Consider the following 27032-nt stretch of genomic DNA (forward strand, 5'->3'; position numbering starts at 1 on the left):
GGAGCAGGGCGAATCGGTTCAGCTGCGCTGGGGCCAGGCGAAAGAGTGGGAGAATGCCTCCTTGCTGCTCATGCCTGCATCCCTGATGATAAGGGCAAGTCGGCCCCCAGTGCTGGACTGGCTCGGAGAGCTATTCAGCAACTGCAGCGCAACCTGGCGCCCGTCTCGTCAAAGCGCAGGGCGGAAAAACCAACGCGAGTGGACGCCTAGCGCGCTGCGTGGCGCGCGCATCCTAGAGGCTCTGGGCGACTGTGCAAAAAAACCCAGGCACCTTTCAAAAGGCTGGGCTGCTCGTGATTGTGTTGCAGTGCCATCTGTTGGTTGTCTTGAGAGCGGCATAGCAAGGAAAGGGTGTTTTGCAAAGAAGTGGAGCAGAGAAACGTCAAGAAACAGTAAAAAGGTGGCGAGAGAGCGTTTGCGGTGCCAGCCACGGGGCGATTGGGCCCGAGCGCAGAGCAAAACAAGCAGGAGGCGAGAAATGTTTGGGGGGGTCGCAGGAAAAGCTGCAGCGAGCGACCAACCAGCAGACTGCCATGCAGCCTTTTCACCAGTGCCCCCACGCTCTCCATCTATCTTTAAACCAGCACAAATCAGGGGATAGCGCGAACGCAGTCCCCCACTACCATAAATTATGCAGTCGAGTTTCCCGCATTTGGGGAAATCGCAGAGGTCAGCACACCCGGAGTGCAATGGGTGAGCCTCGCCCTGGGAGAACCACCTTCGTGATCATGGTATCTCCCCAGCCAGGTAAGTATGAGTTGGGAAGGGAGAGCACACAAGCGCTACGCCGGCACACGCCTGTGAGCATGGGGAGGCGGGCCCTGCAGTAGCACCCAGCTCCCCTGAGGCACCAGGCATCCCTCGAGCCGGCTGCTCCCTTGGTGGGGTAACCGGCAGCTGCCCCACCCTTGCACTCCTACATGCCCCGGACAGAGGAGCCTTCGCAAAAATGGGCCAACTCCCAGGATGCCTTTCAGCAAAAACATTTGCATACGATGACCACACTCTCCCAGTCAGACAGTCGCAATCACCTTTGTTTTCTAGAGCTCAGTTCCCTCGTCTGCATATCAAAGCACATCGCAGCAGCCTATGCTCTGCTCGGGGAGTGAAGTCTGCACACACCTATGCCAGCAAAAGGCCTTTTAACCCCTTCATCGTGACTGTAGAGGGTCATGGATGGGGGTTAAGCTAAGGAAGCTATAGACGAGGGTAATTACAGAGTAACGATGACACAAATGTTTCAAAATGTATTAATTTATTTCTTTCTTTCTTTATGTATTTTAAATGCAAAAACCAAAGCAAACCCTCTTCCCCAAAAACCAACAACAACAAAAAAAAAAAAAAAAAAGACCCCAAAACAAACCAGCGGGCAACAGGGAAGCCTGCAATGTCAGGGGAGAGGAACAATATACTTTCTGCACCCAGAAGAGATGCACGGAGGCAAGAACAGGCACCAGGGCAATGCCCGAGGGAGAGACTGAAAAGTTTGCAAAGAGAGATCTATCTTTGAACAAGCACGACCAGGGGAAAGCGCGAACGCAGTCCCCCACTACCATAAATTATGCAGTCGAGTTTCCCGCATTTGGGGAAATCGCAGGGGTCAGCACACCCGGAGTGCAATGGGTGAGCCTCGCCCTGGGAGAACCACCTTCATGATCATGGTATCTCCCCTGCCAGGTAAGTATGAGTTGGAAGGGCCGACTGCACGGACGCAGCTCGCAAAAGCCCCCCTTCAGCTTAAGGAGCATTCCCTCCTGTACCACTCGTCTCTCCTGACAAAACAGGCACCCAGAAAGGCAGCTCCCGAATTCAAGCCTTGCCGTCAAGAGCCCAGGCTTTCCACGCGTGAAGAGCTGCAACCCTCACACGCGTGCCGAGTGGGTGCACTCCCAGGGTACTTTGCAGCAAACCTTATTTGCATACGATGACCACATCTATCCAGGCTTTCAGTCAAGAGCCCGCTTTGCTTCCACGAGAAATGCTAGTCTCGTCTGCATGAGAATGCAAGTGCCAGTTTGCTCCCAGTGGCTACAGAGCAACAGCAGCTGCTAAGCAAGGGCCCTTCCCCCCTCACCTTCCCTTCCCAGGCAGCCCTTGGGGTTTGCAAAGAGAGCAGGGCCAGCGTCCCCCCACTTTGCAGCACCCTCCGGTGCGCCCGGGGGAGCAGGGCGAATCGGTTCAGCTGCGCTGGGGCCAGGCGAAAGAGTGGGAGAATGCCTCCTTGCTGCTCATGCCTGCATCCCTGATGATAAGGGCAAGTCGGCCCCCAGTGCTGGACTGGCTCGGAGAGCTATTCAGCAACTGCAGCGCAACCTGGCGCCCGTCTCGTCAAAGCGCAGGGCAAAGCATGGGCGGAAAAACCAACGCGAGTGGACGCCTAGCGCGCTGCGTGGCGCGCGCATCCTAGAGGCTCTGGGCGACTGTACAAAAAAACCCAGGCACCTTTCAAAAGGCTGGGCTGCTCGTGATTGTGTTGCAGTGCCATCTGTTGGTTGTCTTGAGAGCGGCATAGCAAGGAAAGGGTGTTTTGCAAAGAAGTGGAGCAGAGAAACGTCCAGAAACAGTAAAAAGGTGGCGAGAGAGCGTTTGCGGTGCCAGCCACGGGGCGATTGGGCCCGAGCGCAGAGCAAAACAAGCAGGAGGCGAGAAATGTTTGGGGGGGTCGCAGGAAAAGCTGCAGCGAGCGACCAACCAGCAGACTGCCATGCAGCCTTTTCACCAGTGCCCCCACGCTCTCCATCTATCTTTAAACCAGCACAAATCAGGGGATAGCGCGAACGCAGTCCCCCACTACCATAAATTATGCAGTCGAGTTTCCCGCATTTGGGGAAATCGCAGAGGTCAGCACACCCGGAGTGCAATGGGTGAGCCTCGCCCTGGGAGAACCACCTTCGTGATCATGGTATCTCCCCAGCCAGGTAAGTATGAGTTGGGAAGGGAGAGCACACAAGCGCTACGCCGGCACACGCCTGTGAGCATGGGGAGGCGGGCCCTGCAGTAGCACCCAGCTCCCCTGAGGCACCAGGCATCCCTCGAGCCGGCTGCTCCCTTGGTGGGGTAACCGGCAGCTGCCCCACCCTTGCACTCCTACATGCCCCGGACAGAGGAGCCTTCGCAAAAATGGGCCAATTCCCAGGATGCCTTTCAGCAAAAACATTTGCATACGATGACCACACTCTCCCAGTCAGACAGTCGCAATCACCTTTGTTTTCTAGAGCTCAGTTCCCTCGTCTGCATATCAAAGCACATCGCAGCAGCCTATGCTCTGCTCGGGGAGTGAAGTCTGCACACACCTATGCCAGCAAAAGGCCTTTTAACCCCTTCATCGTGACTGTAGAGGGTCATGGATGGGGGTTAAGCTAAGGAAGCTATAGACGAGGGTAATTACAGAGTAACGATGACACAAATGTTTCAAAATGTATTAATTTAATGCTTTCTTTCTTTATGTATTTTAAATGCAAAAACCAAAGCAAACCCTCTTCCCCAAAAACCAACAACAACAAAAAAAAAAAAAAATAAAAAAAAAAAAAAAAAAAAGACCCCAAAACAAACCAGCGGGCAACAGGGAAGCCTGCAATGTCAGGGGAGAGGAACAATATACTTTCTGCACCCAGAAGAGATGCACGGAGGCAAGAACAGGCACCAGGGCAATGCCCGAGGGAGAGACTGAAAAGTTTGCAAAGAGAGATCTATCTTTGAACAAGCACGACCAGGGGAAAGCGCGAACGCAGTCCCCCACTACCATAAATTATGCAGTCGAGTTTCCCGCATTTGGGGAAATCGCAGGGGTCAGCACACCCGGAGTGCAATGGGTGAGCCTCGCCCTGGGAGAACCACCTTCATGATCATGGTATCTCCCCTGCCAGGTAAGTATGAGTTGGAAGGGCCGACTGCACGGACGCAGCTCGCAAAAGCCCCCCTTCAGCTTAAGGAGCATTCCCTCCTGTACCACTCGTCTCTCCTGACAAAACAGGCACCCAGAAAGGCAGCTCCCGAATTCAAGCCTTGCCGTCAAGAGCCCAGGCTTTCCACGCGTGAAGAGCTGCAACCCTCACACGCGTGCCGAGTGGGTGCACTCCCAGGGTACTTTGCAGCAAACCTTATTTGCATACGATGACCACATCTATCCAGGCTTTCAGTCAAGAGCCCGCTTTGCTTCCACGAGAAATGCTAGTCTCGTCTGCATGAGAATGCAAGTGCCAGTTTGCTCCCAGTGGCTACAGAGCAACAGCAGCTGCTAAGCAAGGGCCCTTCCCCCCTCACCTTCCCTTCCCAGGCAGCCCTTGGGGTTTGCAAAGAGAGCAGGGCCAGCGTCCCCCCACTTTGCAGCACCCTCCGGTGCGCCCGGGGGAGCAGGGCGAATCGGTTCAGCTGCGCTGGGGCCAGGCGAAAGAGTGGGAGAATGCCTCCTTGCTGCTCATGCCTGCATCCCTGATGATAAGGGCAAGTCGGCCCCCAGTGCTGGACTGGCTCGGAGAGCTATTCAGCAACTGCAGCGCAACCTGGCGCCCGTCTCGTCAAAGCGCAGGGCGGAAAAACCAACGCGAGTGGACGCCTAGCGCGCTGCGTGGCGCGCGCATCCTAGAGGCTCTGGGCGACTGTGCAAAAAAACCCAGGCACCTTTCAAAAGGCTGGGCTGCTCGTGATTGTGTTGCAGTGCCATCTGTTGGTTGTCTTGAGAGCGGCATAGCAAGGAAAGGGTGTTTTGCAAAGAAGTGGAGCAGAGAAACGTCCAGAAACAGTAAAAAGGTGGCGAGAGAGCGTTTGCGGTGCCAGCCACGGGGCGATTGGGCCCGAGCGCAGAGCAAAACAAGCAGGAGGCGAGAAATGTTTGGGGGGGTCGCAGGAAAAGCTGCAGCGAGCGACCAACCAGCAGACTGCCATGCAGCCTTTTCACCAGTGCCCCCACGCTCTCCATCTATCTTTAAACCAGCACAAATCAGGGGATAGCGCGAACGCAGTCCCCCACTACCATAAATTATGCAGTCGAGTTTCCCGCATTTGGGGAAATCGCAGAGGTCAGCACACCCGGAGTGCAATGGGTGAGCCTCGCCCTGGGAGAACCACCTTCGTGATCATGGTATCTCCCCAGCCAGGTAAGTATGAGTTGGGAAGGGAGAGCACACAAGCGCTACGCCGGCACACGCCTGTGAGCATGGGGAGGCGGGCCCTGCAGTAGCACCCAGCTCCCCTGAGGCACCAGGCATCCCTCGAGCCGGCTGCTCCCTTGGTGGGGTAACCGGCAGCTGCCCCACCCTTGCACTCCTACATGCCCCGGACAGAGGAGCCTTCGCAAAAATGGGCCAACTCCCAGGATGCCTTTCAGCAAAAACATTTGCATACGATGACCACACTCTCCCAGTCAGACAGTCGCAATCACCTTTGTTTTCTAGAGCTCAGTTCCCTCGTCTGCATATCAAAGCACATCGCAGCAGCCTATGCTCTGCTCGGGGAGTGAAGTCTGCACACACCTATGCCAGCAAAAGGCCTTTTAACCCCTTCATCGTGACTGTAGAGGGTCATGGATGGGGGTTAAGCTAAGGAAGCTATAGACGAGGGTAATTACAGAGTAACGATGACACAAATGTTTCAAAATGTATTAATTTATTTCTTTCTTTCTGTATTTTAAATGCAAAAACCAAAGCAAACCCTCTTCCCCAAAAACCAACAACAACAAAAAAAAAAAAAAAAAAGACCCCAAAACAAACCAGCGGGCAACAGGGAAGCCTGCAATGTCAGGGGAGAGAAACAATATACTTTCTGCACCCAGAAGAGATGCACGGAGGCAAGAACAGGCACCAGGGCAATGCCCGAGGGAGAGACTGAAAAGTTTGCAAAGAGAGATCTATCTTTGAACAAGCACGACCAGGGGAAAGCGCGAACGCAGTCCCCCACTACCATAAATTATGCAGTCGAGTTTCCCGCATTTGGGGAAATCGCAGGGGTCAGCACACCCGGAGTGCAATGGGTGAGCCTCGCCCTGGGAGAACCACCTTCATGATCATGGTATCTCCCCTGCCAGGTAAGTATGAGTTGGAAGGGCCGACTGCACGGACGCAGCTCGCAAAAGCCCCCCTTCAGCTTAAGGAGCATTCCCTCCTGTACCACTCGTCTCTCCTGACAAAACAGGCACCCAGAAAGGCAGCTCCCGAATTCAAGCCTTGCCGTCAAGAGCCCAGGCTTTCCACGCGTGAAGAGCTGCAACCCTCACACGCGTGCCGAGTGGGTGCACTCCCAGGGTACTTTGCAGCAAACCTTATTTGCATACGATGACCACATCTATCCAGGCTTTCAGTCAAGAGCCCGCTTTGCTTCCACGAGAAATGCTAGTCTCGTCTGCATGAGAATGCAAGTGCCAGTTTGCTCCCAGTGGCTACAGAGCAACAGCAGCTGCTAAGCAAGGGCCCTTCCCCCCTCACCTTCCCTTCCCAGGCAGCCCTTGGGGTTTGCAAAGAGAGCAGGGCCAGCGTCCCCCCACTTTGCAGCACCCTCCGGTGCGCCCGGGGGAGCAGGGCGAATCGGTTCAGCTGCGCTGGGGCCAGGCGAAAGAGTGGGAGAATGCCTCCTTGCTGCTCATGCCTGCATCCCTGATGATAAGGGCAAGTCGGCCCCCAGTGCTGGACTGGCTCGGAGAGCTATTCAGCAACTGCAGCGCAACCTGGCGCCCGTCTCGTCAAAGCGCAGGGCAAAGCATGGGCGGAAAAACCAACGCGAGTGGACGCCTAGCGCGCTGCGTGGCGCGCGCATCCTAGAGGCTCTGGGCGACTGTGCAAAAAAACCCAGGCACCTTTCAAAAGGCTGGGCTGCTCGTGATTGTGTTGCAGTGCCATCTGTTGGTTGTCTTGAGAGCGGCATAGCAAGGAAAGGGTGTTTTGCAAAGAAGTGGAGCAGAGAAACGTCCAGAAACAGTAAAAAGGTGGCGAGAGAGCGTTTGCGGTGCCAGCCACGGGGCGATTGGGCCCGAGCGCAGAGCAAAACAAGCAGGAGGCGAGAAATGTTTGGGGGGGTCGCAGGAAAAGCTGCAGCGAGCGACCAACCAGCAGACTGCCATGCAGCCTTTTCACCAGTGCCCCCACGCTCTCCATCTATCTTTAAACCAGCACAAATCAGGGGATAGCGCGAACGCAGTCCCCCACTACCATAAATTATGCAGTCGAGTTTCCCGCATTTGGGGAAATCGCAGAGGTCAGCACACCCGGAGTGCAATGGGTGAGCCTCGCCCTGGGAGAACCACCTTCGTGATCATGGTATCTCCCCAGCCAGGTAAGTATGAGTTGGGAAGGGAGAGCACACAAGCGCTACGCCGGCACACGCCTGTGAGCATGGGGAGGCGGGCCCTGCAGTAGCACCCAGCTCCCCTGAGGCACCAGGCATCCCTCGAGCCGGCTGCTCCCTTGGTGGGGTAACCGGCAGCTGCCCCACCCTTGCACTCCTACATGCCCCGGACAGAGGAGCCTTCGCAAAAATGGGCCAACTCCCAGGATGCCTTTCAGCAAAAACATTTGCATACGATGACCACACTCTCCCAGTCAGACAGTCGCAATCACCTTTGTTTTCTAGAGCTCAGTTCCCTCGTCTGCATATCAAAGCACATCGCAGCAGCCTATGCTCTGCTCGGGGAGTGAAGTCTGCACACACCTATGCCAGCAAAAGGCCTTTTAACCCCTTCATCGTGACTGTAGAGGGTCATGGATGGGGGTTAAGTTAAGGAAGCTATAGACGAGGGTAATTACAGAGTAACGATGACACAAATGTTTCAAAATGTATTAATTTATTTCTTTCTTTCTGTATTTTAAATGCAAAAACCAAAGCAAACCCTCTTCCCCAAAAACCAACAACAACAAAAAAAAAAAAAAAAAAGACCCCAAAACAAACCAGCGGGCAACAGGGAAGCCTGCAATGTCAGGGGAGAGAAACAATATACTTTCTGCACCCAGAAGAGATGCACGGAGGCAAGAACAGGCACCAGGGCAATGCCCGAGGGAGAGACTGAAAAGTTTGCAAAGAGAGATCTATCTTTGAACAAGCACGACCAGGGGAAAGCGCGAACGCAGTCCCCCACTACCATAAATTATGCAGTCGAGTTTCCCGCATTTGGGGAAATCGCAGGGGTCAGCACACCCGGAGTGCAATGGGTGAGCCTCGCCCTGGGAGAACCACCTTCATGATCATGGTATCTCCCCTGCCAGGTAAGTATGAGTTGGAAGGGCCGACTGCACGGACGCAGCTCGCAAAAGCCCCCCTTCAGCTTAAGGAGCATTCCCTCCTGTACCACTCGTCTCTCCTGACAAAACAGGCACCCAGAAAGGCAGCTCCCGAATTCAAGCCTTGCCGTCAAGAGCCCAGGCTTTCCACGCGTGAAGAGCTGCAACCCTCACACGCGTGCCGAGTGGGTGCACTCCCAGGGTACTTTGCAGCAAACCTTATTTGCATACGATGACCACATCTATCCAGGCTTTCAGTCAAGAGCCCGCTTTGCTTCCACGAGAAATGCTAGTCTCGTCTGCATGAGAATGCAAGTGCCAGTTTGCTCCCAGTGGCTACAGAGCAACAGCAGCTGCTAAGCAAGGGCCCTTCCCCCCTCACCTTCCCTTCCCAGGCAGCCCTTGGGGTTTGCAAAGAGAGCAGGGCCAGCGTCCCCCCACTTTGCAGCACCCTCCGGTGCGCCCGGGGGAGCAGGGCGAATCGGTTCAGCTGCGCTGGGGCCAGGCGAAAGAGTGGGAGAATGCCTCCTTGCTGCTCATGCCTGCATCCCTGATGATAAGGGCAAGTCGGCCCCCAGTGCTGGACTGGCTCGGAGAGCTATTCAGCAACTGCAGCGCAACCTGGCGCCCGTCTCGTCAAAGCGCAGGGCGGAAAAACCAACGCGAGTGGACGCCTAGCGCGCTGCGTGGCGCGCGCATCCTAGAGGCTCTGGGCGACTGTGCAAAAAAACCCAGGCACCTTTCAAAAGGCTGGGCTGCTCGTGATTGTGTTGCAGTGCCATCTGTTGGTTGTCTTGAGAGCGGCATAGCAAGGAAAGGGTGTTTTGCAAAGAAGTGGAGCAGAGAAACGTCAAGAAACAGTAAAAAGGTGGCGAGAGAGCGTTTGCGGTGCCAGCCACGGGGCGATTGGGCCCGAGCGCAGAGCAAAACAAGCAGGAGGCGAGAAATGTTTGGGGGGGTCGCAGGAAAAGCTGCAGCGAGCGACCAACCAGCAGACTGCCATGCAGCCTTTTCACCAGTGCCCCCACGCTCTCCATCTATCTTTAAACCAGCACAAATCAGGGGATAGCGCGAACGCAGTCCCCCACTACCATAAATTATGCAGTCGAGTTTCCCGCATTTGGGGAAATCGCAGAGGTCAGCACACCCGGAGTGCAATGGGTGAGCCTCGCCCTGGGAGAACCACCTTCGTGATCATGGTATCTCCCCAGCCAGGTAAGTATGAGTTGGGAAGGGAGAGCACACAAGCGCTACGCCGGCACACGCCTGTGAGCATGGGGAGGCGGGCCCTGCAGTAGCACCCAGCTCCCCTGAGGCACCAGGCATCCCTCGAGCCGGCTGCTCCCTTGGTGGGGTAACCGGCAGCTGCCCCACCCTTGCACTCCTACATGCCCCGGACAGAGGAGCCTTCGCAAAAATGGGCCAACTCCCAGGATGCCTTTCAGCAAAAACATTTGCATACGATGACCACACTCTCCCAGTCAGACAGTCGCAATCACCTTTGTTTTCTAGAGCTCAGTTCCCTCGTCTGCATATCAAAGCACATCGCAGCAGCCTATGCTCTGCTCGGGGAGTGAAGTCTGCACACACCTATGCCAGCAAAAGGCCTTTTAACCCCTTCATCGTGACTGTAGAGGGTCATGGATGGGGGTTAAGCTAAGGAAGCTATAGACGAGGGTAATTACAGAGTAACGATGACACAAATGTTTCAAAATGTATTAATTTATTTCTTTCTTTCTTTATGTATTTTAAATGCAAAAACCAAAGCAAACCCTCTTCCCCAAAAACCAACAACAACAAAAAAAAAAAAAAAAAAGACCCCAAAACAAACCAGCGGGCAACAGGGAAGCCTGCAATGTCAGGGGAGAGGAACAATATACTTTCTGCACCCAGAAGAGATGCACGGAGGCAAGAACAGGCACCAGGGCAATGCCCGAGGGAGAGACTGAAAAGTTTGCAAAGAGAGATCTATCTTTGAACAAGCACGACCAGGGGAAAGCGCGAACGCAGTCCCCCACTACCATAAATTATGCAGTCGAGTTTCCCGCATTTGGGGAAATCGCAGGGGTCAGCACACCCGGAGTGCAATGGGTGAGCCTCGCCCTGGGAGAACCACCTTCATGATCATGGTATCTCCCCTGCCAGGTAAGTATGAGTTGGAAGGGCCGACTGCACGGACGCAGCTCGCAAAAGCCCCCCTTCAGCTTAAGGAGCATTCCCTCCTGTACCACTCGTCTCTCCTGACAAAACAGGCACCCAGAAAGGCAGCTCCCGAATTCAAGCCTTGCCGTCAAGAGCCCAGGCTTTCCACGCGTGAAGAGCTGCAACCCTCACACGCGTGCCGAGTGGGTGCACTCCCAGGGTACTTTGCAGCAAACCTTATTTGCATACGATGACCACATCTATCCAGGCTTTCAGTCAAGAGCCCGCTTTGCTTCCACGAGAAATGCTAGTCTCGTCTGCATGAGAATGCAAGTGCCAGTTTGCTCCCAGTGGCTACAGAGCAACAGCAGCTGCTAAGCAAGGGCCCTTCCCCCCTCACCTTCCCTTCCCAGGCAGCCCTTGGGGTTTGCAAAGAGAGCAGGGCCAGCGTCCCCCCACTTTGCAGCACCCTCCGGTGCGCCCGGGGGAGCAGGGCGAATCGGTTCAGCTGCGCTGGGGCCAGGCGAAAGAGTGGGAGAATGCCTCCTTGCTGCTCATGCCTGCATCCCTGATGATAAGGGCAAGTCGGCCCCCAGTGCTGGACTGGCTCGGAGAGCTATTCAGCAACTGCAGCGCAACCTGGCGCCCGTCTCGTCAAAGCGCAGGGCAAAGCATGGGCGGAAAAACCAACGCGAGTGGACGCCTAGCGCGCTGCGTGGCGCGCGCATCCTAGAGGCTCTGGGCGACTGTGCAAAAAAACCCAGGCACCTTTCAAAAGGCTGGGCTGCTCGTGATTGTGTTGCAGTGCCATCTGTTGGTTGTCTTGAGAGCGGCATAGCAAGGAAAGGGTGTTTTGCAAAGAAGTGGAGCAGAGAAACGTCCAGAAACAGTAAAAAGGTGGCGAGAGAGCGTTTGCGGTGCCAGCCACGGGGCGATTGGGCCCGAGCGCAGAGCAAAACAAGCAGGAGGCGAGAAATGTTTGGGGGGGTCGCAGGAAAAGCTGCAGCGAGCGACCAACCAGCAGACTGCCATGCAGCCTTTTCACCAGTGCCCCCACGCTCTCCATCTATCTTTAAACCAGCACAAATCAGGGGATAGCGCGAACGCAGTCCCCCACTACCATAAATTATGCAGTCGAGTTTCCCGCATTTGGGGAAATCGCAGAGGTCAGCACACCCGGAGTGCAATGGGTGAGCCTCGCCCTGGGAGAACCACCTTCGTGATCATGGTATCTCCCCAGCCAGGTAAGTATGAGTTGGGAAGGGAGAGCACACAAGCGCTACGCCGGCACACGCCTGTGAGCATGGGGAGGCGGGCCCTGCAGTAGCACCCAGCTCCCCTGAGGCACCAGGCATCCCTCGAGCCGGCTGCTCCCTTGGTGGGGTAACCGGCAGCTGCCCCACCCTTGCACTCCTACATGCCCCGGACAGAGGAGCCTTCGCAAAAATGGGCCAACTCCCAGGATGCCTTTCAGCAAAAACATTTGCATACGATGACCACACTCTCCCAGTCAGACAGTCGCAATCACCTTTGTTTTCTAGAGCTCAGTTCCCTCGTCTGCATATCAAAGCACATCGCAGCAGCCTATGCTCTGCTCGGGGAGTGAAGTCTGCACACACCTATGCCAGCAAAAGGCCTTTTAACCCCTTCATCGTGACTGTAGAGGGTCATGGATGGGGGTTAAGCTAAGGAAGCTATAGACGAGGGTAATTACAGAGTAACGATGACACAAATGTTTCAAAATGTATTAATTTATTTCTTTCTTTCTGTATTTTAAATGCAAAAACCAAAGCAAACCCTCTTCCCCAAAAACCAACAACAACAAAAAAAAAAAAAAAAAAGACCCCAAAACAAACCAGCGGGCAACAGGGAAGCCTGCAATGTCAGGGGAGAGAAACAATATACTTTCTGCACCCAGAAGAGATGCACGGAGGCAAGAACAGGCACCAGGGCAATGCCCGAGGGAGAGACTGAAAAGTTTGCAAAGAGAGATCTATCTTTGAACAAGCACGACCAGGGGAAAGCGCGAACGCAGTCCCCCACTACCATAAATTATGCAGTCGAGTTTCCCGCATTTGGGGAAATCGCAGGGGTCAGCACACCCGGAGTGCAATGGGTGAGCCTCGCCCTGGGAGAACCACCTTCATGATCATGGTATCTCCCCTGCCAGGTAAGTATGAGTTGGAAGGGCCGACTGCACGGACGCAGCTCGCAAAAGCCCCCCTTCAGCTTAAGGAGCATTCCCTCCTGTACCACTCGTCTCTCCTGACAAAACAGGCACCCAGAAAGGCAGCTCCCGAATTCAAGCCTTGCCGTCAAGAGCCCAGGCTTTCCACGCGTGAAGAGCTGCAACCCTCACACGCGTGCCGAGTGGGTGCACTCCCAGGGTACTTTGCAGCAAACCTTATTTGCATACGATGACCACATCTATCCAGGCTTTCAGTCAAGAGCCCGCTTTGCTTCCACGAGAAATGCTAGTCTCGTCTGCATGAGAATGCAAGTGCCAGTTTGCTCCCAGTGGCTACAGAGCAACAGCAGCTGCTAAGCAAGGGCCCTTCCCCCCTCACCTTCCCTTCCCAGGCAGCCCTTGGGGTTTGCAAAGAGAGCAGGGCCAGCGTCCCCCCACTTTGCAGCACCCTCCGGTGCGCCCGGGGGAGCAGGGCGAATCGGTTCAGCTGCGCTGGGGCCAGGCGAAAGAGTGGGAGAATGCCTCCTTGCTGCTCATGCCTGCATCCCTGATGATAAGGGCAAGTCGGCCCCCAGTGCTGGACTGGCTCGGAGAGCTATTCAGCAACTGCAGCGCAACCTGGCGCCCGTCTCGTCAAAGCGCAGGGCGGAAAAACCAACGCGAGTGGACGCCTAGCGCGCTGCGTGGCGCGCGCATCCTAGAGGCTCTGGGCGACTGTGCAAAAAAACCCAGGCACCTTTCAAAAGGCTGGGCTGCTCGTGATTGTGTTGCAGTGCCATCTGTTGGTTGTCTTGAGAGCGGCATAGCAAGGAAAGGGTGTTTTGCAAAGAAGTGGAGCAGAGAAACGTCAAGAAACAGTAAAAAGGTGGCGAGAGAGCGTTTGCGGTGCCAGCCACGGGGCGATTGGGCCCGAGCGCAGAGCAAAACAAGCAGGAGGCGAGAAATGTTTGGGGGGGGTCGCAGGAAAAGCTGCAGCGAGCGACCAACCAGCAGACTGCCATGCAGCCTTTTCACCAGTGCCCCCACGCTCTCCATCTATCTTTAAACCAGCACAAATCAGGGGATAGCGCGAACGCAGTCCCCCACTACCATAAATTATGCAGTCGAGTTTCCCGCATTTGGGGAAATCGCAGAGGTCAGCACACCCGGAGTGCAATGGGTGAGCCTCGCCCTGGGAGAACCACCTTCGTGATCATGGTATCTCCCCAGCCAGGTAAGTATGAGTTGGGAAGGGAGAGCACACAAGCGCTACGCCGGCACACGCCTGTGAGCATGGGGAGGCGGGCCCTGCAGTAGCACCCAGCTCCCCTGAGGCACCAGGCATCCCTCGAGCCGGCTGCTCCCTTGGTGGGGTAACCGGCAGCTGCCCCACCCTTGCACTCCTACATGCCCCGGACAGAGGAGCCTTCGCAAAAATGGGCCAACTCCCAGGATGCCTTTCAGCAAAAACATTTGCATACGATGACCACACTCTCCCAGTCAGACAGTCGCAATCACCTTTGTTTTCTAGAGCTCAGTTCCCTCGTCTGCATATCAAAGCACATCGCAGCAGCCTATGCTCTGCTCGGGGAGTGAAGTCTGCACACACCTATGCCAGCAAAAGGCCTTTTAACCCCTTCATCGTGACTGTAGAGGGTCATGGATGGGGGTTAAGCTAAGGAAGCTATAGACGAGGGTAATTACAGAGTAACGATGACACAAATGTTTCAAAATGTATTAATTTATTTCTTTCTTTCTTTATGTATTTTAAATGCAAAAACCAAAGCAAACCCTCTTCCCCAAAAACCAACAACAACAACAAAAAAAAAAAAGACCCCAAAACAAACCAGCGGGCAACAGGGAAGCCTGCAATGTCAGGGGAGAGGAACAATATACTTTCTGCACCCAGAAGAGATGCACGGAGGCAAGAACAGGCACCAGGGCAATGCCCGAGGGAGAGACTGAAAAGTTTGCAAAGAGAGATCTATCTTTGAACAAGCACGACCAGGGGAAAGCGCGAACGCAGTCCCCCACTACCATAAATTATGCAGTCGAGTTTCCCGCATTTGGGGAAATCGCAGGGGTCAGCACACCCGGAGTGCAATGGGTGAGCCTCGCCCTGGGAGAACCACCTTCATGATCATGGTATCTCCCCTGCCAGGTAAGTATGAGTTGGAAGGGCCGACTGCACGGACGCAGCTCGCAAAAGCCCCCCTTCAGCTTAAGGAGCATTCCCTCCTGTACCACTCGTCTCTCCTGACAAAACAGGCACCCAGAAAGGCAGCTCCCGAATTCAAGCCTTGCCGTCAAGAGCCCAGGCTTTCCACGCGTGAAGAGCTGCAACCCTCACACGCGTGCCGAGTGGGTGCACTCCCAGGGTACTTTGCAGCAAACCTTATTTGCATACGATGACCACATCTATCCAGGCTTTCAGTCAAGAGCCCGCTTTGCTTCCACGAGAAATGCTAGTCTCGTCTGCATGAGAATGCAAGTGCCAGTTTGCTCCCAGTGGCTACAGAGCAACAGCAGCTGCTAAGCAAGGGCCCTTCCCCCCTCACCTTCCCTTCCCAGGCAGCCCTTGGGGTTTGCAAAGAGAGCAGGGCCAGCGTCCCCCCACTTTGCAGCACCCTCCGGTGCGCCCGGGGGAGCAGGGCGAAACGGTTCAGCTGCGCTGGGGCCAGGCGAAAGAGTGGGAGAATGCCTCCTTGCTGCTCATGCCTGCATCCCTGATGATAAGGGCAAGTCGGCCCCCAGTGCTGGACTGGCTCGGAGAGCTATTCAGCAACTGCAGCGCAACCTGGCGCCCGTCTCGTCAAAGCGCAGGGCGGAAAAACCAACGCGAGTGGACGCCTAGCGCGCTGCGTGGCGCGCGCATCCTAGAGGCTCTGGGCGACTGTGCAAAAAAACCCAGGCACCTTTCAAAAGGCTGGGCTGCTCGTGATTGTGTTGCAGTGCCATCTGTTGGTTGTCTTGAGAGCGGCATAGCAAGGAAAGGGTGTTTTGCAAAGAAGTGGAGCAGAGAAACGTCAAGAAACAGTAAAAAGGTGGCGAGAGAGCGTTTGCGGTGCCAGCCACGGGGCGATTGGGCCCGAGCGCAGAGCAAAACAAGCAGGAGGCGAGAAATGTTTGGGGGGGTCGCAGGAAAAGCTGCAGCGAGCGACCAACCAGCAGACTGCCATGCAGCCTTTTCACCAGTGCCCCCACGCTCTCCATCTATCTTTAAACCAGCACAAATCAGGGGATAGCGCGAACGCAGTCCCCCACTACCATAAATTATGCAGTCGAGTTTCCCGCATTTGGGGAAATCGCAGAGGTCAGCACACCCGGAGTGCAATGGGTGAGCCTCGCCCTGGGAGAACCACCTTCGTGATCATGGTATCTCCCCAGCCAGGTAAGTATGAGTTGGGAAGGGAGAGCACACAAGCGCTACGCCGGCACACGCCTGTGAGCATGGGGAGGCGGGCCCTGCAGTAGCACCCAGCTCCCCTGAGGCACCAGGCATCCCTCGAGCCGGCTGCTCCCTTGGTGGGGTAACCGGCAGCTGCCCCACCCTTGCACTCCTACATGCCCCGGACAGAGGAGCCTTCGCAAAAATGGGCCAACTCCCAGGATGCCTTTCAGCAAAAACATTTGCATACGATGACCACACTCTCCCAGTCAGACAGTCGCAATCACCTTTGTTTTCTAGAGCTCAGTTCCCTCGTCTGCATATCAAAGCACATCGCAGCAGCCTATGCTCTGCTCGGGGAGTGAAGTCTGCACACACCTATGCCAGCAAAAGGCCTTTTAACCCCTTCATCGTGACTGTAGAGGGTCATGGATGGGGGTTAAGCTAAGGAAGCTATAGACGAGGGTAATTACAGAGTAACGATGACACAAATGTTTCAAAATGTATTAATTTATTTCTTTCTTTCTTTATGTATTTTAAATGCAAAAACCAAAGCAAACCCTCTTCCCCAAAAACCAACAACAACAACAAAAAAAAAAAAGACCCCAAAACAAACCAGCGGGCAACAGGGAAGCCTGCAATGTCAGGGGAGAGGAACAATATACTTTCTGCACCCAGAAGAGATGCACGGAGGCAAGAACAGGCACCAGGGCAATGCCCGAGGGAGAGACTGAAAAGTTTGCAAAGAGAGATCTATCTTTGAACAAGCACGACCAGGGGAAAGCGCGAACGCAGTCCCCCACTACCATAAATTATGCAGTCGAGTTTCCCGCATTTGGGGAAATCGCAGGGGTCAGCACACCCGGAGTGCAATGGGTGAGCCTCGCCCTGGGAGAACCACCTTCATGATCATGGTATCTCCCCTGCCAGGTAAGTATGAGTTGGAAGGGCCGACTGCACGGACGCAGCTCGCAAAAGCCCCCCTTCAGCTTAAGGAGCATTCCCTCCTGTACCACTCGTCTCTCCTGACAAAACAGGCACCCAGAAAGGCAGCTCCCGAATTCAAGCCTTGCCGTCAAGAGCCCAGGCTTTCCACGCGTGAAGAGCTGCAACCCTCACACGCGTGCCGAGTGGGTGCACTCCCAGGGTACTTTGCAGCAAACCTTATTTGCATACGATGACCACATCTATCCAGGCTTTCAGTCAAGAGCCCGCTTTGCTTCCACGAGAAATGCTAGTCTCGTCTGCATGAGAATGCAAGTGCCAGTTTGCTCCCAGTGGCTACAGAGCAACAGCAGCTGCTAAGCAAGGGCCCTTCCCCCCTCACCTTCCCTTCCCAGGCAGCCCTTGGGGTTTGCAAAGAGAGCAGGGCCAGCGTCCCCCCACTTTGCAGCACCCTCCGGTGCGCCCGGGGGAGCAGGGCGAATCGGTTCAGCTGCGCTGGGGCCAGGCGAAAGAGTGGGAGAATGCCTCCTTGCTGCTCATGCCTGCATCCCTGATGATAAGGGCAAGTCGGCCCCCAGTGCTGGACTGGCTCGGAGAGCTATTCAGCAACTGCAGCGCAACCTGGCGCCCGTCTCGTCAAAGCGCAGGGCAAAGCATGGGCGGAAAAACCAACGCGAGTGGACGCCTAGCGCGCTGCGTGGCGCGCGCATCCTAGAGGCTCTGGGCGACTGTGCAAAAAAACCCAGGCACCTTTCAAAAGGCTGGGCTGCTCGTGATTGTGTTGCAGTGCCATCTGTTGGTTGTCTTGAGAGCGGCATAGCAAGGAAAGGGTGTTTTGCAAAGAAGTGGAGCAGAGAAACGTCAAGAAACAGTAAAAAGGTGGCGAGAGAGCGTTTGCGGTGCCAGCCACGGGGCGATTGGGCCCGAGCGCAGAGCAAAACAAGCAGGAGGCGAGAAATGTTTGGGGGGGTCGCAGGAAAAGCTGCAGCGAGCGACCAACCAGCAGACTGCCATGCAGCCTTTTCACCAGTGCCCCCACGCTCTCCATCTATCTTTAAACCAGCACAAATCAGGGGATAGCGCGAACGCAGTCCCCCACTACCATAAATTATGCAGTCGAGTTTCCCGCATTTGGGGAAATCGCAGAGGTCAGCACACCCGGAGTGCAATGGGTGAGCCTCGCCCTGGGAGAACCACCTTCGTGATCATGGTATCTCCCCAGCCAGGTAAGTATGAGTTGGGAAGGGAGAGCACACAAGCGCTACGCCGGCACACGCCTGTGAGCATGGGGAGGCGGGCCCTGCAGTAGCACCCAGCTCCCCTGAGGCACCAGGCATCCCTCGAGCCGGCTGCTCCCTTGGTGGGGTAACCGGCAGCTGCCCCACCCTTGCACTCCTACATGCCCCGGACAGAGGAGCCTTCGCAAAAATGGGCCAACTCCCAGGATGCCTTTCAGCAAAAACATTTGCATACGATGACCACACTCTCCCAGTCAGACAGTCGCAATCACCTTTGTTTTCTAGAGCTCAGTTCCCTCGTCTGCATATCAAAGCACATCGCAGCAGCCTATGCTCTGCTCGGGGAGTGAAGTCTGCACACACCTATGCCAGCAAAAGGCCTTTTAACCCCTTCATCGTGACTGTAGAGGGTCATGGATGGGGGTTAAGCTAAGGAAGCTATAGACGAGGGTAATTACAGAGTAACGATGACACAAATGTTTCAAAATGTATTAATTTATTTCTTTCTTTCTTTATGTATTTTAAATGCAAAAACCAAAGCAAACCCTCTTCCCCAAAAACCAACAACAACAACAAAAAAAAAAAAGACCCCAAAACAAACCAGCGGGCAACAGGGAAGCCTGCAATGTCAGGGGAGAGGAACAATATACTTTCTGCACCCAGAAGAGATGCACGGAGGCAAGAACAGGCACCAGGGCAATGCCCGAGGGAGAGACTGAAAAGTTTGCAAAGAGAGATCTATCTTTGAACAAGCACGACCAGGGGAAAGCGCGAACGCAGTCCCCCACTACCATAAATTATGCAGTCGAGTTTCCCGCATTTGGGGAAATCGCAGGGGTCAGCACACCCGGAGTGCAATGGGTGAGCCTCGCCCTGGGAGAACCACCTTCATGATCATGGTATCTCCCCTGCCAGGTAAGTATGAGTTGGAAGGGCCGACTGCACGGACGCAGCTCGCAAAAGCCCCCCTTCAGCTTAAGGAGCATTCCCTCCTGTACCACTCGTCTCTCCTGACAAAACAGGCACCCAGAAAGGCAGCTCCCGAATTCAAGCCTTGCCGTCAAGAGCCCAGGCTTTCCACGCGTGAAGAGCTGCAACCCTCACACGCGTGCCGAGTGGGTGCACTCCCAGGGTACTTTGCAGCAAACCTTATTTGCATACGATGACCACATCTATCCAGGCTTTCAGTCAAGAGCCCGCTTTGCTTCCACGAGAAATGCTAGTCTCGTCTGCATGAGAATGCAAGTGCCAGTTTGCTCCCAGTGGCTACAGAGCAACAGCAGCTGCTAAGCAAGGGCCCTTCCCCCCTCACCTTCCCTTCCCAGGCAGCCCTTGGGGTTTGCAAAGAGAGCAGGGCCAGCGTCCCCCCACTTTGCAGCACCCTCCGGTGCGCCCGGGGGAGCAGGGCGAATCGGTTCAGCTGCGCTGGGGCCAGGCGAAAGAGTGGGAGAATGCCTCCTTGCTGCTCATGCCTGCATCCCTGATGATAAGGGCAAGTCGGCCCCCAGTGCTGGACTGGCTCGGAGAGCTATTCAGCAACTGCAGCGCAACCTGGCGCCCGTCTCGTCAAAGCGCAGGGCGGAAAAACCAACGCGAGTGGACGCCTAGCGCGCTGCGTGGCGCGCGCATCCTAGAGGCTCTGGGCGACTGTGCAAAAAAACCCAGGCACCTTTCAAAAGGCTGGGCTGCTCGTGATTGTGTTGCAGTGCCATCTGTTGGTTGTCTTGAGAGCGGCATAGCAAGGAAAGGGTGTTTTGCAAAGAAGTGGAGCAGAGAAACGTCAAGAAACAGTAAAAAGGTGGCGAGAGAGCGTTTGCGGTGCCAGCCACGGGGCGATTGGGCCCGAGCGCAGAGCAAAACAAGCAGGAGGCGAGAAATGTTTGGGGGGGTCGCAGGAAAAGCTGCAGCGAGCGACCAACCAGCAGACTGCCATGCAGCCTTTTCACCAGTGCCCCCACGCTCTCCATCTATCTTTAAACCAGCACAAATCAGGGGATAGCGCGAACGCAGTCCCCCACTACCATAAATTATGCAGTCGAGTTTCCCGCATTTGGGGAAATCGCAGAGGTCAGCACACCCGGAGTGCAATGGGTGAGCCTCGCCCTGGGAGAACCACCTTCGTGATCATGGTATCTCCCCAGCCAGGTAAGTATGAGTTGGGAAGGGAGAGCACACAAGCGCTACGCCGGCACACGCCTGTGAGCATGGGGAGGCGGGCCCTGCAGTAGCACCCAGCTCCCCTGAGGCACCAGGCATCCCTCGAGCCGGCTGCTCCCTTGGTGGGGTAACCGGCAGCTGCCCCACCCTTGCACTCCTACATGCCCCGGACAGAGGAGCCTTCGCAAAAATGGGCCAACTCCCAGGATGCCTTTCAGCAAAAACATTTGCATACGATGACCACACTCTCCCAGTCAGACAGTCGCAATCACCTTTGTTTTCTAGAGCTCAGTTCCCTCGTCTGCATATCAAAGCACATCGCAGCAGCCTATGCTCTGCTCGGGGAGTGAAGTCTGCACACACCTATGCCAGCAAAAGGCCTTTTAACCCCTTCATCGTGACTGTAGAGGGTCATGGATGGGGGTTAAGCTAAGGAAGCTATAGACGAGGGTAATTACAGAGTAACGATGACACAAATGTTTCAAAATGTATTAATTTATTTCTTTCTTTCTTTATGTATTTTAAATGCAAAAACCAAAGCAAACCCTCTTCCCCAAAAACCAACAACAACAACAAAAAAAAAAAAGACCCCAAAACAAACCAGCGGGCAACAGGGAAGCCTGCAATGTCAGGGGAGAGGAACAATATACTTTCTGCACCCAGAAGAGATGCACGGAGGCAAGAACAGGCACCAGGGCAATGCCCGAGGGAGAGACTGAAAAGTTTGCAAAGAGAGATCTATCTTTGAACAAGCACGACCAGGGGAAAGCGCGAACGCAGTCCCCCACTACCATAAATTATGCAGTCGAGTTTCCCGCATTTGGGGAAATCGCAGGGGTCAGCACACCCGGAGTGCAATGGGTGAGCCTCGCCCTGGGAGAACCACCTTCATGATCATGGTATCTCCCCTGCCAGGTAAGTATGAGTTGGAAGGGCCGACTGCACGGACGCAGCTCGCAAAAGCCCCCCTTCAGCTTAAGGAGCATTCCCTCCTGTACCACTCGTCTCTCCTGACAAAACAGGCACCCAGAAAGGCAGCTCCCGAATTCAAGCCTTGCCGTCAAGAGCCCAGGCTTTCCACGCGTGAAGAGCTGCAACCCTCACACGCGTGCCGAGTGGGTGCACTCCCAGGGTACTTTGCAGCAAACCTTATTTGCATACGATGACCACATCTATCCAGGCTTTCAGTCAAGAGCCCGCTTTGCTTCCACGAGAAATGCTAGTCTCGTCTGCATGAGAATGCAAGTGCCAGTTTGCTCCCAGTGGCTACAGAGCAACAGCAGCTGCTAAGCAAGGGCCCTTCCCCCCTCACCTTCCCTTCCCAGGCAGCCCTTGGGGTTTGCAAAGAGAGCAGGGCCAGCGTCCCCCCACTTTGCAGCACCCTCCGGTGCGCCCGGGGGAGCAGGGCGAATCGGTTCAGCTGCGCTGGGGCCAGGCGAAAGAGTGGGAGAATGCCTCCTTGCTGCTCATGCCTGCATCCCTGATGATAAGGGCAAGTCGGCCCCCAGTGCTGGACTGGCTCGGAGAGCTATTCAGCAACTGCAGCGCAACCTGGCGCCCGTCTCGTCAAAGCGCAGGGCGGAAAAACCAACGCGAGTGGACGCCTAGCGCGCTGCGTGGCGCGCGCATCCTAGAGGCTCTGGGCGACTGTGCAAAAAAACCCAGGCACCTTTCAAAAGGCTGGGCTGCTCGTGATTGTGTTGCAGTGCCATCTGTTGGTTGTCTTGAGAGCGGCATAGCAAGGAAAGGGTGTTTTGCAAAGAAGTGGAGCAGAGAAACGTCAAGAAACAGTAAAAAGGTGGCGAGAGAGCGTTTGCGGTGCCAGCCACGGGGCGATTGGGCCCGAGCGCAGAGCAAAACAAGCAGGAGGCGAGAAATGTTTGGGGGGGTCGCAGGAAAAGCTGCAGCGAGCGACCAACCAGCAGACTGCCATGCAGCCTTTTCACCAGTGCCCCCACGCTCTCCATCTATCTTTAAACCAGCACAAATCAGGGGATAGCGCGAACGCAGTCCCCCACTACCATAAATTATGCAGTCGAGTTTCCCGCATTTGGGGAAATCGCAGAGGTCAGCACACCCGGAGTGCAATGGGTGAGCCTCGCCCTGGGAGAACCACCTTCGTGATCATGGTATCTCCCCAGCCAGGTAAGTATGAGTTGGGAAGGGAGAGCACACAAGCGCTACGCCGGCACACGCCTGTGAGCATGGGGAGGCGGGCCCTGCAGTAGCACCCAGCTCCCCTGAGGCACCAGGCATCCCTCGAGCCGGCTGCTCCCTTGGTGGGGTAACCGGCAGCTGCCCCACCCTTGCACTCCTACATGCCCCGGACAGAGGAGCCTTCGCAAAAATGGGCCAACTCCCAGGATGCCTTTCAGCAAAAACATTTGCATACGATGACCACACTCTCCCAGTCAGACAGTCGCAATCACCTTTGTTTTCTAGAGCTCAGTTCCCTCGTCTGCATATCAAAGCACATCGCAGCAGCCTATGCTCTGCTCGGGGAGTGAAGTCTGCACACACCTATGCCAGCAAAAGGCCTTTTAACCCCTTCATCGTGACTGTAGAGGGTCATGGATGGGGGTTAAGCTAAGGAAGCTATAGACGAGGGTAATTACAGAGTAACGATGACACAAATGTTTCAAAATGTATTAATTTATTTCTTTCTTTCTTTATGTATTTTAAATGCAAAAACCAAAGCAAACCCTCTTCCCCAAAAACCAACAACAACAAAAAAAAAAAAAAAAAAGACCCCAAAACAAACCAGCGGGCAACAGGGAAGCCTGCAATGTCAGGGGAGAGGAACAATATACTTTCTGCACCCAGAAGAGATGCACGGAGGCAAGAACAGGCACCAGGGCAATGCCCGAGGGAGAGACTGAAAAGTTTGCAAAGAGAGATCTATCTTTGAACAAGCACGACCAGGGGAAAGCGCGAACGCAGTCCCCCACTACCATAAATTATGCAGTCGAGTTTCCCGCATTTGGGGAAATCGCAGGGGTCAGCACACCCGGAGTGCAATGGGTGAGCCTCGCCCTGGGAGAACCACCTTCATGATCATGGTATCTCCCCTGCCAGGTAAGTATGAGTTGGAAGGGCCGACTGCACGGACGCAGCTCGCAAAAGCCCCCCTTCAGCTTAAGGAGCATTCCCTCCTGTACCACTCGTCTCTCCTGACAAAACAGGCACCCAGAAAGGCAGCTCCCGAATTCAAGCCTTGCCGTCAAGAGCCCAGGCTTTCCACGCGTGAAGAGCTGCAACCCTCACACGCGTGCCGAGTGGGTGCACTCCCAGGGTACTTTGCAGCAAACCTTATTTGCATACGATGACCACATCTATCCAGGCTTTCAGTCAAGAGCCCGCTTTGCTTCCACGAGAAATGCTAGTCTCGTCTGCATGAGAATGCAAGTGCCAGTTTGCTCCCAGTGGCTACAGAGCAACAGCAGCTGCTAAGCAAGGGCCCTTCCCCCCTCACCTTCCCTTCCCAGGCAGCCCTTGGGGTTTGCAAAGAGAGCAGGGCCAGCGTCCCCCCACTTTGCAGCACCCTCCGGTGCGCCCGGGGGAGCAGGGCGAATCGGTTCAGCTGCGCTGGGGCCAGGCGAAAGAGTGGGAGAATGCCTCCTTGCTGCTCATGCCTGCATCCCTGATGATAAGGGCAAGTCGGCCCCCAGTGCTGGACTGGCTCGGAGAGCTATTCAGCAACTGCAGCGCAACCTGGCGCCCGTCTCGTCAAAGCGCAGGGCGGAAAAACCAACGCGAGTGGACGCCTAGCGCGCTGCGTGGCGCGCGCATCCTAGAGGCTCTGGGCGACTGTGCAAAAAAACCCAGGCACCTTTCAAAAGGCTGGGCTGCTCGTGATTGTGTTGCAGTGCCATCTGTTGGTTGTCTTGAGAGCGGCATAGCAAGGAAAGGGTGTTTTGCAAAGAAGTGGAGCAGAGAAACGTCAAGAAACAGTAAAAAGGTGGCGAGAGAGCGTTTGCGGTGCCAGCCACGGGGCGATTGGGCCCGAGCGCAGAGCAAAACAAGCAGGAGGCGAGAAATGTTTGGGGGGTCGCAGGAAAAGCTGCAGCGAGCGACCAACCAGCAGACTGCCATGCAGCCTTTTCACCAGTGCCCCCACGCTCTCCATCTATCTTTAAACCAGCACAAATCAGGGGATAGCGCGAACGCAGTCCCCCACTACCATAAATTATGCAGTCGAGTTTCCCGCATTTGGGGAAATCGCAGAGGTCAGCACACCCGGAGTGCAATGGGTGAGCCTCGCCCTGGGAGAACCACCTTTGTGATCATGGTATCTCCCCAGCCAGGTAAGTATGAGTTGGGAAGGGAGAGCACACAAGCGCTACGCCGGCACACGCCTGTGAGCATGGGGAGGCGGGCCCTGCAGTAGCACCCAGCTCCCCTGAGGCACCAGGCATCCCTCGAGCCGGCTGCTCCCTTGGTGGGGTAACCGGCAGCTGCCCCACCCTTGCACTCCTACATGCCCCGGACAGAGGAGCCTTCGCAAAAATGGGCCAACTCCCAGGATGCCTTTCAGCAAAAACATTTGCATACGATGACCACACTCTCCCAGTCAGACAGTCGCAATCACCTTTGTTTTCTAGAGCTCAGTTCCCTCGTCTGCATATCAAAGCACATCGCAGCAGCCTATGCTCTGCTCGGGGAGTGAAGTCTGCACACACCTATGCCAGCAAAAGGCCTTTTAACCCCTTCATCGTGACTGTAGAGGGTCATGGATGGGGGTTAAGCTAAGGAAGCTATAGACGAGGGTAATTACAGAGTAACGATGACACAAATGTTTCAAAATGTATTAATTTATTTCTTTCTTTCTTTATGTATTTTAAATGCAAAAACCAAAGCAAACCCTCTTCCCCAAAAACCAACAACAACAAAAAAAAAAAAAAAAAAGACCCCAAAACAAACCAGCGGGCAACAGGGAAGCCTGCAATGTCAGGGGAGAGAAACAATATACTTTCTGCACCCAGAAGAGATGCACGGAGGCAAGAACAGGCACCAGGGCAATGCCCGAGGGAGAGACTGAAAAGTTTGCAAAGAGAGATCTATCTTTGAACAAGCACGACCAGGGGAAAGCGCGAACGCAGTCCCCCACTACCATAAATTATGCAGTCGAGTTTCCCGCATTTGGGGAAATCGCAGGGGTCAGCACACCCGGAGTGCAATGGGTGAGCCTCGCCCTGGGAGAACCACCTTCATGATCATGGTATCTCCCCTGCCAGGTAAGTATGAGTTGGAAGGGCCGACTGCACGGACGCAGCTCGCAAAAGCCCCCCTTCAGCTTAAGGAGCATTCCCTCCTGTACCACTCGTCTCTCCTGACAAAACAGGCACCCAGAAAGGCAGCTCCCGAATTCAAGCCTTGCCGTCAAGAGCCCAGGCTTTCCACGCGTGAAGAGCTGCAACCCTCACACGCGTGCCGAGTGGGTGCACTCCCAGGGTACTTTGCAGCAAACCTTATTTGCATACGATGACCACATCTATCCAGGCTTTCAGTCAAGAGCCCGCTTTGCTTCCACGAGAAATGCTAGTCTCGTCTGCATGAGAATGCAAGTGCCAGTTTGCTCCCAGTGGCTACAGAGCAACAGCAGCTGCTAAGCAAGGGCCCTTCCCCCCTCACCTTCCCTTCCCAGGCAGCCCTTGGGGTTTGCAAAGAGAGCAGGGCCAGCGTCCCCCCACTTTGCAGCACCCTCCGGTGCGCCCGGGGGAGCAGGGCGAATCGGTTCAGCTGCGCTGGGGCCAGGCGAAAGAGTGGGAGAATGCCTCCTTGCTGCTCATGCCTGCATCCCTGATGATAAGGGCAAGTCGGCCCCCAGTGCTGGACTGGCTCGGAGAGCTATTCAGCAACTGCAGCGCAACCTGGCGCCCGTCTCGTCAAAGCGCAGGGCGGAAAAACCAACGCGAGTGGACGCCTAGCGCGCTGCGTGGCGCGCGCATCCTAGAGGCTCTGGGCGACTGTGCAAAAAAACCCAGGCACCTTTCAAAAGGCTGGGCTGCTCGTGATTGTGTTGCAGTGCCATCTGTTGGTTGTCTTGAGAGCGGCATAGCAAGGAAAGGGTGTTTTGCAAAGAAGTGGAGCAGAGAAACGTCAAGAAACAGTAAAAAGGTGGCGAGAGAGCGTTTGCGGTGCCAGCCACGGGGCGATTGGGCCCGAGCGCAGAGCAAAACAAGCAGGAGGCGAGAAATGTTTGGGGGGGTCGCAGGAAAAGCTGCAGCGAGCGACCAACCAGCAGACTGCCATGCAGCCTTTTCACCAGTGCCCCCACGCTCTCCATCTATCTTTAAACCAGCACAAATCAGGGGATAGCGCGAACGCAGTCCCCCACTACCATAAATTATGCAGTCGAGTTTCCCACATTTGGGGAAATCGCAGAGGTCAGCACACCCGGAGTGCAATGGGTGAGCCTCGCCCTGGGAGAACCACCTTCGTGATCATGGTATCTCCCCAGCCAGGTAAGTATGAGTTGGGAAGGGAGAGCACACAAGCGCTACGCCGGCACACGCCTGTGAGCATGGGGAGGCGGGCCCTGCAGTAGCACCCAGCTCCCCTGAGGCACCAGGCATCCCTCGAGCCGGCTGCTCCCTTGGTGGGGTAACCGGCAGCTGCCCCACCCTTGCACTCCTACATGCCCCGGACAGAGGAGCCTTCGCAAAAATGGGCCAACTCCCAGGATGCCTTTCAGCAAAAACATTTGCATACGATGACCACACTCTCCCAGTCAGACAGTCGCAATCACCTTTGTTTTCTAGAGCTCAGTTCCCTCGTCTGCATATCAAAGC

General features: G+C 55.2%; 1 protein-coding gene and 25 non-coding genes across 27 annotated transcripts in view; all 26 read right to left on the reverse strand.

Annotated features, from left to right (window-relative positions):
- The window catches only part of SLC38A9 (solute carrier family 38 member 9), a 325631-nt gene that overhangs the window by 179173 nt on the left and 119426 nt on the right, over window positions 1-27032 (reverse strand). The window lies entirely within an intron of this gene.
- Window positions 592-755, reverse strand: LOC134613106 (U1 spliceosomal RNA). Its single transcript, XR_010091134.1, has one exon. It is a non-coding gene; the product is annotated as a U1 spliceosomal RNA (small nuclear RNA).
- On the reverse strand, window positions 1522-1685 carry LOC134612986 (U1 spliceosomal RNA). The gene has a single exon (XR_010091020.1). It is a non-coding gene; the product is annotated as a U1 spliceosomal RNA (small nuclear RNA).
- Window positions 2763-2926, reverse strand: LOC134613107 (U1 spliceosomal RNA). The gene has a single exon (XR_010091135.1). It is a non-coding gene; the product is annotated as a U1 spliceosomal RNA (small nuclear RNA).
- LOC134612987 (U1 spliceosomal RNA) lies at window positions 3711-3874 on the reverse strand. The gene has a single exon (XR_010091021.1). It is a non-coding gene; the product is annotated as a U1 spliceosomal RNA (small nuclear RNA).
- On the reverse strand, window positions 4941-5104 carry LOC134613108 (U1 spliceosomal RNA). Its single transcript, XR_010091136.1, has one exon. It is a non-coding gene; the product is annotated as a U1 spliceosomal RNA (small nuclear RNA).
- Window positions 5867-6030, reverse strand: LOC134612988 (U1 spliceosomal RNA). The gene has a single exon (XR_010091022.1). It is a non-coding gene; the product is annotated as a U1 spliceosomal RNA (small nuclear RNA).
- LOC134613109 (U1 spliceosomal RNA) lies at window positions 7108-7271 on the reverse strand. Its single transcript, XR_010091137.1, has one exon. It is a non-coding gene; the product is annotated as a U1 spliceosomal RNA (small nuclear RNA).
- Window positions 8034-8197, reverse strand: LOC134612989 (U1 spliceosomal RNA). Its single transcript, XR_010091023.1, has one exon. It is a non-coding gene; the product is annotated as a U1 spliceosomal RNA (small nuclear RNA).
- LOC134613110 (U1 spliceosomal RNA) lies at window positions 9264-9427 on the reverse strand. Its single transcript, XR_010091138.1, has one exon. It is a non-coding gene; the product is annotated as a U1 spliceosomal RNA (small nuclear RNA).
- On the reverse strand, window positions 10194-10357 carry LOC134612990 (U1 spliceosomal RNA). The gene has a single exon (XR_010091024.1). It is a non-coding gene; the product is annotated as a U1 spliceosomal RNA (small nuclear RNA).
- Window positions 11435-11598, reverse strand: LOC134613111 (U1 spliceosomal RNA). Its single transcript, XR_010091139.1, has one exon. It is a non-coding gene; the product is annotated as a U1 spliceosomal RNA (small nuclear RNA).
- LOC134612991 (U1 spliceosomal RNA) lies at window positions 12361-12524 on the reverse strand. Its single transcript, XR_010091025.1, has one exon. It is a non-coding gene; the product is annotated as a U1 spliceosomal RNA (small nuclear RNA).
- Window positions 13592-13755, reverse strand: LOC134613112 (U1 spliceosomal RNA). Its single transcript, XR_010091140.1, has one exon. It is a non-coding gene; the product is annotated as a U1 spliceosomal RNA (small nuclear RNA).
- LOC134612992 (U1 spliceosomal RNA) lies at window positions 14519-14682 on the reverse strand. The gene has a single exon (XR_010091026.1). It is a non-coding gene; the product is annotated as a U1 spliceosomal RNA (small nuclear RNA).
- LOC134613113 (U1 spliceosomal RNA) lies at window positions 15749-15912 on the reverse strand. The gene has a single exon (XR_010091141.1). It is a non-coding gene; the product is annotated as a U1 spliceosomal RNA (small nuclear RNA).
- LOC134612993 (U1 spliceosomal RNA) lies at window positions 16676-16839 on the reverse strand. Its single transcript, XR_010091027.1, has one exon. It is a non-coding gene; the product is annotated as a U1 spliceosomal RNA (small nuclear RNA).
- LOC134613114 (U1 spliceosomal RNA) lies at window positions 17917-18080 on the reverse strand. Its single transcript, XR_010091142.1, has one exon. It is a non-coding gene; the product is annotated as a U1 spliceosomal RNA (small nuclear RNA).
- On the reverse strand, window positions 18844-19007 carry LOC134612994 (U1 spliceosomal RNA). Its single transcript, XR_010091028.1, has one exon. It is a non-coding gene; the product is annotated as a U1 spliceosomal RNA (small nuclear RNA).
- Window positions 20074-20237, reverse strand: LOC134613115 (U1 spliceosomal RNA). Its single transcript, XR_010091143.1, has one exon. It is a non-coding gene; the product is annotated as a U1 spliceosomal RNA (small nuclear RNA).
- LOC134612995 (U1 spliceosomal RNA) lies at window positions 21001-21164 on the reverse strand. Its single transcript, XR_010091029.1, has one exon. It is a non-coding gene; the product is annotated as a U1 spliceosomal RNA (small nuclear RNA).
- On the reverse strand, window positions 22231-22394 carry LOC134613116 (U1 spliceosomal RNA). The gene has a single exon (XR_010091144.1). It is a non-coding gene; the product is annotated as a U1 spliceosomal RNA (small nuclear RNA).
- On the reverse strand, window positions 23161-23324 carry LOC134612996 (U1 spliceosomal RNA). The gene has a single exon (XR_010091030.1). It is a non-coding gene; the product is annotated as a U1 spliceosomal RNA (small nuclear RNA).
- Window positions 24390-24553, reverse strand: LOC134613149 (U1 spliceosomal RNA). Its single transcript, XR_010091175.1, has one exon. It is a non-coding gene; the product is annotated as a U1 spliceosomal RNA (small nuclear RNA).
- Window positions 25320-25483, reverse strand: LOC134612997 (U1 spliceosomal RNA). Its single transcript, XR_010091031.1, has one exon. It is a non-coding gene; the product is annotated as a U1 spliceosomal RNA (small nuclear RNA).
- On the reverse strand, window positions 26550-26713 carry LOC134613040 (U1 spliceosomal RNA). The gene has a single exon (XR_010091071.1). It is a non-coding gene; the product is annotated as a U1 spliceosomal RNA (small nuclear RNA).

This window comes from Pelobates fuscus, chromosome 5 (assembly GCF_036172605.1).
Source record: "Pelobates fuscus isolate aPelFus1 chromosome 5, aPelFus1.pri, whole genome shotgun sequence".
In the NCBI taxonomy this organism is placed as follows: Eukaryota; Metazoa; Chordata; class Amphibia; order Anura; family Pelobatidae; genus Pelobates; species Pelobates fuscus.